Source organism: Octodon degus, unplaced genomic scaffold (genome assembly GCF_000260255.1).
Source record: "Octodon degus isolate 3935 unplaced genomic scaffold, OctDeg1.0 scaffold00014, whole genome shotgun sequence".
Lineage (NCBI taxonomy): Eukaryota > Metazoa > Chordata > Mammalia > Rodentia > Octodontidae > Octodon > Octodon degus.
This window is the reverse complement of record NW_004524590.1, coordinates 24,313,127-24,323,956: the sequence shown is the minus strand read 5'-3', so window position 1 is coordinate 24,323,956 and position 10,830 is coordinate 24,313,127.

Sequence of the window (10,830 nt, the reverse complement as noted above, 5' to 3'; positions counted from 1 at the left end):
TTTAAGTTCCTACAGAATATGACAAAAAACTTAAAAATTAGAATATATTTTAAAAATAGGCATAAAGAATTATATACTTCTTATGTTTACACATAAGTCCAAAAAACTAACCATATACAAACTTGAAGCAGGACAGTCCCACAGTATTCCTTTTCCTGTCTCTTGCTTTCATTCACCACCCCCTTCTTTTTGAACAACCAGCTACCTGACAGACAGCATAGCAGCAACTGGCATGTCATGACAAGCAGCCCATATTCAGAAGACCAGAATGACAGGCACTCTAAGCATGAAACTACTATTACAAATTACCATCTTCAGGGCAGTTGCTTAGTTCACAGGTATCAGTATATATAGTTAGTCAGGGTGAGAATCTTTCCAATTAACTGCTAGATTCAAAAAGTTTTAAATTATGGCCATTATTTTCACTGTTTTATTTCTGCTTTTGCAAGGACAAGTGATATCTTTCCATTTTCTGATATCCTTTATGATCTTTTCAGATTACTATAATTTTTTTTTCTAATGTATTCAGTACAGGGTCTATAGGGTCTCACTACATAGATCAGATAAGTAGTGATCCTTCCTATTTTTCAGCCTCCCAAGTACTAGTTTTATAGGCACAAGCCACCATGCCCAGTCTCAATTGTAGTCTCAGTGTGCCTCAGGGGTGGGGCTGGCACAGCATGCCAGGGATTGAACCCCAGACTCCTGTGTTTGCCTAAGCAGGTCCTTGAATCTGCTAAACTATCTGGCCAGCCCCAGATTACTATAATTTTCAATGTGAAGTTCTTTTATTTACTGCATTGATTGATTCCTCAAGTTTCATTTTTCTTGGTGCTATTGTAAAAGGAGGTTGCTACCCTAATTTCTTTCTCAGTGACTTTGTTGTTTGTGTACAGGAATGCTATTTAAAATAAACAATCAATGACAAACAAAAAACAAACAATAGCAAATGGGGAAAATGAAAGAAGAAGATTATTTTTCTGTATTTTCAAGCCTATGGTTGTATTCTGGGATCTATAGATTGGTGGTAGTGTCCAATACAAGGCATGACTCTATTGTCACTGAAAGAAAGAGCCCAGATCCATGTTGGATGATCCCAGGAAGCCTGCAGTAGGGATCAGCTGTGGTTCTGATCCTGGAACCTTGAATTCCGCAGAGTTCAGGCTGATCCTGGGTGTCTCTTACTGACCTCAGCTTGTCTTCCTGACCTTGGAGGTCTCCCACAGGGATCCAAGGATGGGAAAAGTGGACCAGGCAGACCACCCTTCAGAGCAGGAAGCATAGGAATCTGTCCAGATTATCAGTTGTTGAGAATTAGTGTCTTTCAATACTGGGAGTCTTGAGATGAAGCCCACCACAGCTGCTCTAACCTCCAAATTCAGTTGGCTCCTCCTGAAAAATAGCACTTCCAAGAATCCCCTCCAGAGAACAAAGCAGAGATTTACATCAATCCACAGCTATTGTAGCACACATTATCCATTGCTACATTCCACTGGTGCATTTTGTCTGGAGGCCTCTGGAGTCACCTGCCCTCACTGGTCTCCTCTTTCACGCTGTGAGTCAGTACCAGGGAGAAAGTACAATTAGACACCTCCTTACTCTGCATTGTGGTCCATCTGTTCACTTTCTCTATGGGTTCTAATATTCCTTTCATATTCTTCCTCAGCCTCAAGGCCCACCTTCTCCTTCTTTTGATTCCCAAGTCATATTTTCTAATATCTGGATTCAAAATTTTTTTTTCCTAATTCTTAATTAATTTTATTGAGAAACAAACAGCAATAAGACAGTTTCAAAACAGGTCAGTAGGGCAGTTATAATAATTAATACATTGCATATTGTTGTCTTTATAGTAATTATTTATAGTACAAGATGTAGACATGATATTCTGTCCAAACACCATTAGTACAAATCTTTCTTCACATTGAATTAAGAGAAAGTAGTTGTATATCTATCCTAACTATTTTATACATACAGATACAAAATGGCCCTTTATTTGTATCCCCTTTTTTGTTTAGTTGTGTCAGAGATGGGTATTTCATTGCCATTTAAATATTGTAGGTGCGTGAATTCAGCAAAAATAATCCAATATACTCCAATAGTCCATAGTAATAGTGGGTTATCTGTAGGACTGGCAATGTCAGAAGTTGTTGAATTGAGCCTTTCACAGCTCAGCATATTAATATGGCTTTACTTTTTATACCTCGTTTTTATACTTTCCTGCTGGATGGTTAAGACCAAGACAAAACAAGACCTACATAACAAGAAATGTAACTTTTGTATCTGACAAGGTCAGTCAAATCCCCTCAGGATTCACCTTGAAACCATGTACAGCAGTTTGCAGATCCTTTGTCAGTGTCAGCCATGTGGATGTCATGGCCATTGCTTGACCAATTTACTCTCTGTGAAAGCCTGAGAGAATGTTTTCTCTCCACGTGACTCTCCTTAGGCATACTCTACATCATTGATCACTTTCCTCTGTGACCCCATAATCTCCTTGTGGGTTCAAAATCTTGAAGATATTAACTTGTTATTATTTATCACTCTATCATCCCATCAAATTTGTCTTTTTTTAAAAAAGTCCCAAATATGACGTGTTTGTTAAAAAGAAAACTAATTCCTAACATTAATACTTTTTATTACTTATATACTCAGGTAACATTTTTTAAATGCAGATAAATTTACAAACAGAAAGATAGGGCTAAATGAACAGCTTATAGAATACATGTAATTATAACAGCAATGTTAAACTTAATTGTACTTGAAGCTAAAAGTATAAATAATTGAAACTCCATCATTTTTTTATTGTACTGGGATTGAACTCAGGATGCTGTGTTTGCCAGGCAAGTGTTTATTCTACTGAGCTATCTCCCTCAGTCCCAAAAACACATTTGAAAAAAAATTTTTTTTTTCCATTTTAAGAAATACTCCTAAAAGAGCCAAGTGAGATTGTAAATTGATACTATGAAATCCTGTATATAACTTTGAGCCATTATGCTTTTCCATTTGAAGCCATTTCAGTTATTAACTTTGCTTTAGAAGAACATCAGCAGTCTCAGAACCCCTCTCACCTCCTTTCTCCCCTTTTCCTCTGGATTCTGGTTATTGTCATTCCTACATAGTCAATGTTCAGAACTTTAGCATTTAATTTCTTTTAGTGCTGGGAATTGAACACAGCGCCTTTGTAGCGAGCTATCCCCTAAGCTATTTCTCCTTTTTTCTTCTTAAATTTTGGGACAGTTTCTTTCTAAGTCACCAATCTGCTCAAATTGGGCCCAAATTTTTAATTCTCCCCTATAGTGTTGGGATTTCAGGCATGCAACATCATGCCCGGTTTAGAATTTGAGTTTTTGATGTAATTAATTTTGTATAAAAATTATTTATTTATTTATTTATTTGGTACAGGATCTCACTTCATAGCTGAGACTCATGGTGATCCTTCTGTCTCAGCCTCCTGAACACTGTGATTACAGGCATACACCATCACTCTCAGTTTTGGCGGCTGGCACAGCACAGTACAGTGCCAGAACTAGCATGGTGTGTGCTACAGGGACCGAATCCCCATCCTATCACTTGCCAGGCAGGCACTCAGACTGCTGAGCTATCTCTCCACACCCTAATTAATTGTTTTGGTTTCCATATTTATGAAAATACAATAGTGCTAAACAAAGCTTATAGAATGCCATTGCTTGGGTCAGCCTTCTAACCTAAGCCCAAAAGATCAGATGAAACCAAAATGAAGCCACTTTTACTAAATGTTGAAACAATCAAATGGAACGCTAAAACAAGTTAGTGCCCCAAAATGCAGGGGAGTCCAGTGTTCTTGAGCAAGCCTATTAAAGAGTCCTTTCTGTTTCACACCTAGAAGGAAAATAACTTGAAATGACCAATGCACTTCTTGATTTCTATTTCTGCTTCTCTTGGCTATATTATGACTAATCAATCAACTGCTTCTGTTCAGATCATTATAACACTTACACAAAATATTTTATAGAATGACTTATTGCCTGAGTTTAGAATAATAAATCAAATCCATTTAAATGTTTAAATTCTTTATCATTTTTTATTTTGACAGTACTCAGCAGAAGTCCTAAAACAATTTTTTTCTGGTTCCTGTGATTTTTTTTTTAAAAGTCTTATTTTTATTCATCTAACTCATTTTGCTCATTTATTCATTATTTTAGACAACATACTTTTTTGTTTTGCCTTTCTTCTTTTCTCCTTTCTCTTCTTTCTCTAACTTTTTTCTTCTTTCCCCTTTACTTATCTTAAGTTTGCCAAAACCATTTTATTTTCCATGTTTTTCCTTTATGTGAGTCTCCATTACACATTACATTAGTGTTTAAATAGTAGGGCTAAATTTTATGTCTTTCTTTACACAAGTACATATTTTTGCTTCCTTTCTTTTTCTTTACTTTTCTTCCTCTTTTCACCATGAATTGTAGTGAGAATTGCAAATTTATTTGTATACTTAGTATTCTTTCCAGTTCTCTGTCATCTGAAGAATTGATAAAGAGATAGACAAAACTGAGTTGGCTGTATTATTGCTTGGAGTAGTTGGGCTCTATTCTTTCTTTTGAGATTTTTGTCAACAAGAAAAATAGGAAAATGTTTAGTTATGCTATGTGAGGTGAGTGCATTGGTCACATTATTTCACTGGAAACAAGCCAGTTAGACTGGTGTTCCAGGATGATGTAACTATTCAAGATGAGAGAGCAACACACCTTGACTTCTGCAACATTTTTAATCTTTATTATATAAAGCCCTGATGGCTTTGTAAAGAGGTCAATTCCCCATTTTATTTTTTTTCTATTGTAAAGATTTCCAGCAGTCTTTCTCATATACTGCCACCATAATCCAGGATTTTTAAAATATTGTCATGATTCAAGTTGCTCCAATTTTCTGGAGGTTCAGAAACTGGAGAAAATATCCATTATAATTCAGTAACATAAAGAAAATTAAACACATCCTCTGACATTCCCTGCCTTCAAACAGAGCAACAAATAAGAGGCCTTACTAATAAGAAGTGGCCTGCTTTAAATACTTAATACAAGAAAAATGATTCCTAAGTAATACCTGCAAATTTCACTGTTTAATTATTTCCCTTGGTCTAATCCACACAGAAAGTACAAGGCTCTCATAATGAAAAACTGCCTTGGTTAAACTGGACTGAACTCTTGGATGTTAGTATTTTTTAAATACTTGATTCTTCTTTGAAAAAGGGAGTAAATATTTAAAGATAAAGACATTTTCAGAAAAATTAGATATAATCAGGAAAAAGTGGAAACTCTCTCAGTTACTTTTCACTCATTTCTGGGGCAAAATACTGGACACCCAAAACTATGAGAGTAAAGGTTTCTTTAGCTCATAGTTAGTGGAGTTTTCAGTCCATTCTGCTGGCTCCAAGGCAGACTGGTACATGGCAGAGGGCAGAAGTTCATGGTGGTAGAAAACAATAAAGGGAAAAGCAGGAGCGGCAGCATCTAGTAAGCCTCTCTTCCACCCATGCTGGCTGCAAAGACCAGAGCTCTTTGGAGGAAGTGCCACAGGCCATCCTTTCTCCAGTCCCTTTATGTATCCTCTAAGTGCTGAGTCACTCTAGGGTGAACCCTCCATACTCTAGGGACGAGCCCCCATACCCCAGGGAATGAAATTGGAGAGCTGATCCAGCCAAGCCTTCAACTTCCCAAGCTGATGCAATGTATCAACCATGATACTGCTAAACAAAGCTTATAGAATGCCATTGTTTGAGTCAGCCTTCTAACCTAGGCCCAAAAGATCAGATGAAACCAAAATGAAGCCACTTTTACTAAATGTGACACAATCAAATGGAACTCTAAAACAAGTTTGTGTCCCAAAATGCAGGAGAGTCCAGTGTTCTTGAGCAAGCCTATTAAAGAGTCCTTTCTGTTTCACACCTAGAAGGAAAATAACTTGAAATGACCAATGCACAACCTGGATGTTCTCACGTAGAGAATCAATAATGTCAACAATGGTAGTCTAACCATGGAAAATCATGAAGTACAAAAACTTGATGTAGGGAAAATTGTGATAAAAGTCCTCACTGTCTATCATACATCCTAGGTCTGATCCAGAACCTACACTGTTTGCCATTTTATGACCACAACTCCAATAGTATCTGTCTGTATAAATACAGTGAGGGAGTACAGAAATGAAGAATAACTGAGTAATTTTCTAGGAAAGCAGAGAAAATCAGCCAATATGAATGTGTACTCAATTCCATAACACCACTTCCAAACTCTGACCAATATTTCAAGGCCACCACAGCCCTGTATACTACATGCATTGTCTTCTTCCAATAAAATGTAAAGTTTATGTGTCTTCTTAATGAATTCAGGCCATTTAAAAATCTCAAAAGGAATATTGCAGCACTGAAATTCTACCAAGTTCTGAGCCGCCACATTCTTTTTTCTTCACTCAGCCCCTAATTACTATAAAATTTTGACAAGCACTTCACAAATTCAAAAATCCATGCTCAGCTCTTCACAGATCCCCCAAATCCTTTCATCATCTCGGCACTGTCAACCATGTGAGCACAGAACCAGGGAGGAGTACCTCAGCAATAAAGGTGGCATTGGCCTTGCGCTTCCTTCTTTCAAGCCTCAAGTGGCAGAAAAGGTACAAAGTAAAGCACAGCCACAAAGTTAGAGTGTTTTTTTCAAAGACTAACTGAAATTTAATAAAAGAAGAAAGTTTTTATTAGGCTGAAGAATCAGAGAAACCAAAAGCTAGTTTGAAGCGTCTTACTTTTAGAAGAGTCAGGAAATGACAACTTTCAAATCAAAGTAGAAGGAGAATTTTAAACAGGGAGGATTTTTTTTTCTTTTAAATGCTTATTCTGCAAAAATTTATGTAAGATTCCAAAGCAGGAAAGATAATATAATACTTTCAATTTCTTAGCATCTTACAGTATATTCATCACATCATCACAGTTTTGTGTTATTTAAGTCACAGAGCTGATTATTCATAAAAGATAGATTCTTCATTCACTTGCTTATTCATTCCTTCAATGGACTTTAGTCCTGCAGGTATACATAGGACACAATGTAGTCCTTGATAGTGCCGTGGTCAAGAAGCCAAGTGGATGGGTGAATAAGCACAATAAATAAATTCTGGATGCCTATTAGAAAAAGATAGAGTTGGAACCCTGTCTAATTTTATACGGCAAAACATATTTTAATAAGATATTCATCTAGTGTCACATGCAATATTACTACAAGGCCCAGATTTCACTGGTCACATTTGCATCTCTTGAATCCTAGAATTAGATACAGTTAACTGAGTAGGAGCATGTTATAAGGAAAGTCTTCAAGTTCTTCCAACATTTCCAAGCATAGAGGGAAAGTTAAGAGCATGAGACTTGGGGTTAGGCTGAGATTCCAGTCTGCTTCCTCCATCTGCACATAATTGGTAAAATTTACTTAACTTGTATACTGAGTTTCATCATCCTGAAATATGGACAGTAATAGTACTGAAAGTATCTTAGAGTGTCTCCAAAAGTTATATTCAGGTAAGATGCATAGAAGAGTTAGAATGGTGTTAGTTCTTTCCATTAAGTTTGAAAAACGGATGAAGAGACAATACCAATATATTGCTGGATATAATTGATATTCTATGAATCAATGTTAGAAGATACAAACAGAGGAATGGAGTAGACAATCACAAGATAAAGAAATGAGATTAAGGTTAGTAATGTACTTTAATTGTAGACCAGAAATGCTCGCCTTGTCTGCTTTAGGCCCTGAGTTCCATCCTGAGCCTTGAAAGAAATACACACAGAACAGAAAAGGAAAGAAAACAGAAGAAAAGAAAAAAATTCTCCAAATAGCATCCTTGTACTTTAGATTTAAATTGCTTTTACATATATTTAATTCTATTCTGCACTGCTGAATTTTTATTCCTCTTACCTTATGTAGCTCAATCTAAATTCCACTGCAGCACTAAATACCCCTCATACTCTCAGTATCTTCAACAGTTTAACTTTTGCTTATGTTTACATGGCCATTGTGGCTTATATACAATTCACGGTCTTCATTTGTAGGACACAAGATGGAGAAATAGAGCTTATTTAGGACTATTCCATTAGGATGCCAGAGAAAAAGAGTGCTGAAAGAAAAGCTCTGTGGCCCCAGAAGCTTGTATCCATCAATGTTATATTTATTTCTATTCACATTCTACTGTGCAGAATAAGTTTTATGTAAGATTAAAGTTAATACATTGCAGTATATAACCTACTCACAAGAAAAAAGAAAATATTTTAAGTTATAGCATATAATATGCACCTCAAAACAATCTTATGAGTTGAGTAAGTACTTAAATATTACAAAGGACAAAAAAGGACACAAATTAGTATTTTACTCTTGTCTACTTAATAGATTTAACTTTCTTTTCCCTGTATGTTAGGTGTCCTAGCAACAAGAGAGAATTCTTTTAAATGATTAATGTAACTAGCTACTAAAGGCTGACCATTGTTTTCTGGTCAGGCTAGCAAGTGTTAACTTTAGTTGATTAAAATACTATCAAATGCTTAACTAATGATAAAAAACTAATTTATAAAAGAGGTTCTGAAGTCTAAAACACAATAGTTAGGAAAAGAATTGATTTTAGAGAACAATAGAGAAAACTATTTATTGGTTTAGCAAGACCACTGCTGACATCTACTGGATGAAAAAATAACCAAAACAAATTAGCCTGTGAGAACTGATGTTCTATTTTGGAAGTTATTTTACAGCATCAAGACAAGTAAATTTCACTGAGGTGATTTACTGCAAATGTAACCAATCCCTTTGTCAGTATATATGAAGCAACCACTTCACTTAATACCTTGATATGCATGGTAAATGACACCTAATAGCTTCCAATATTAAGGTTATTAACTGTACCAGAGATGGTATTCATTTTGCAAATATAATGCTTAAAACTGATCCTTTGTTGAGATCTCTGAAAGCACTGAGATTTTCTTTGCTTATAAACTGATGTGCTAGTTTGGTACAATTCTGTGGATGTTGATAGATTACAATGAGACTCTAGGTTCTGAAAAGATGAACTAATGTTAATAATAATAGCCAGAATATTGGCATATTTTGTACTAAGCCTCTAATTTACAAATTTCACAGAGTTTTTCAATGAAGAACAGAAAGTGCTGACACATATTGTACTTTTTGTTATAAGGAAAAAAAAATTGCTTAGGAGTCTGGTAGTTGTTATAGTCAATAAGAATGCCTGTACTCTGTTACAAAGGGAGATGTTACCTCCTGACTTCATTATATTTGATAGTAAGGATTTTTGGTCTTTGCTCTGAAAAGAAACACTATCTCCATTTTTCACTATTTATATTTATCTACACATTCTTAAAGTATATTTCAGAATGAAGTAGCTGTTTCCTCACAAGACATGCAAAAATATTAGAGGTTCCCAGAAAATTATCTCCCAATGAATGATATCTGCTCCTCATCACTACTCTGTCTTGGCTTCTGGTATACTTCCCAATGGAGATGCCATTCTGTTGACATCTTTAGTCTGAATAAAATAAACTGTATAAACCCATAAATACATTTCATGTATCACTTAACAAAGACAGCTCCTATAAGGAGGAAATCCAAAGAAGTAAGCAGAGGCCAATCTGCCATACTTTCTACTCTTCCTGGCAGGGCCAACCAGCTGTATTAATTCCATAAGCCATCAAAGTCTACCTTTGAAAGTCAAGTAACTTTCTTAATGTTTTCCACTGACCTTTCCAAAGTTGTCCAAATATTTAACATGGATCCACTGATGATACCAACTCCATTTTGTTCCAAAGGAGAAAGTAGAGGACTACTTCACAATCCAGTACAACTCTGGGTGTCGAACTATGGATGCTTTGAGCACATTTCAGAACTGAGCTGATGTTATTCATTCTTCAACTAAGCTACAGATAAATTTCTAATGAAATGTCATCTATTGCTTATGTAAAGCCCTGTGGGTGGGGTTGTATAAGTAATGACTCATTTGCCTTAGCAAGAATCTTTTGTAAAAACTAAAAGAGATCAAACTTTGGAGAAGTTTCCACAGCCTACATGGGCTACGTAATCTACTTGGGTTTGCTACAAAGTTTAAGGTCTTCTAATAGCAGATCATTATGGTTTCAGGAGGAAATCGGGAAGCTTACACGTAAGAAGCAAATATTCATGGCACTTTTGCAATTTAAACATTGTTTGCATTTGTTAGTGTCCCCAAAGCAGAATATACATTGGTGAGTGCTACCAGGAGACAGAGTTTCTTACATGGCTTCCTGTCTGATTATTAAACCTTTGCATATCCAGTTCAGTCAACATGATTAAATCAATTACTTGATTTGGGGAATCTGCTTGAGGGAAATGGGTCCAAACTGTCTCATTTGTCTATGCCACCTGTGGGGTAAAATTCATCTGCCTCTTGGGAATGAAGAGGGACCACAGGAACAGGGGTGGAAGAGATACCCAGATATGTGGGCAGCTGTTTTATACATGAAGTATAGGAAATGCGCCCCCCCCCCACTGGGAATCTTATTCAGGTTAAAAGAGGAAGAAGATCCTGATCATAGATCTCTGGTAGGGTATGGTAGACCAAGCAGTCAGTTAAGATTAAAGTGTTCATAACATTTTAAGAGAACAAAACCAGAGTATTTTTTCTTGTGAAAGCAGCCTCTGGAGAATTTCTGTAAAGCCAAACTCATTGATCTACCTCCCTCTCATTCTTCTCCTTGTGTTAGAGTTGTTCTTCCTTATAGTGATAGAATGCTGTTCTACCCCATCACCAAATAGGGTGTCTACATCAGTGTTGGTAACTTTGCCC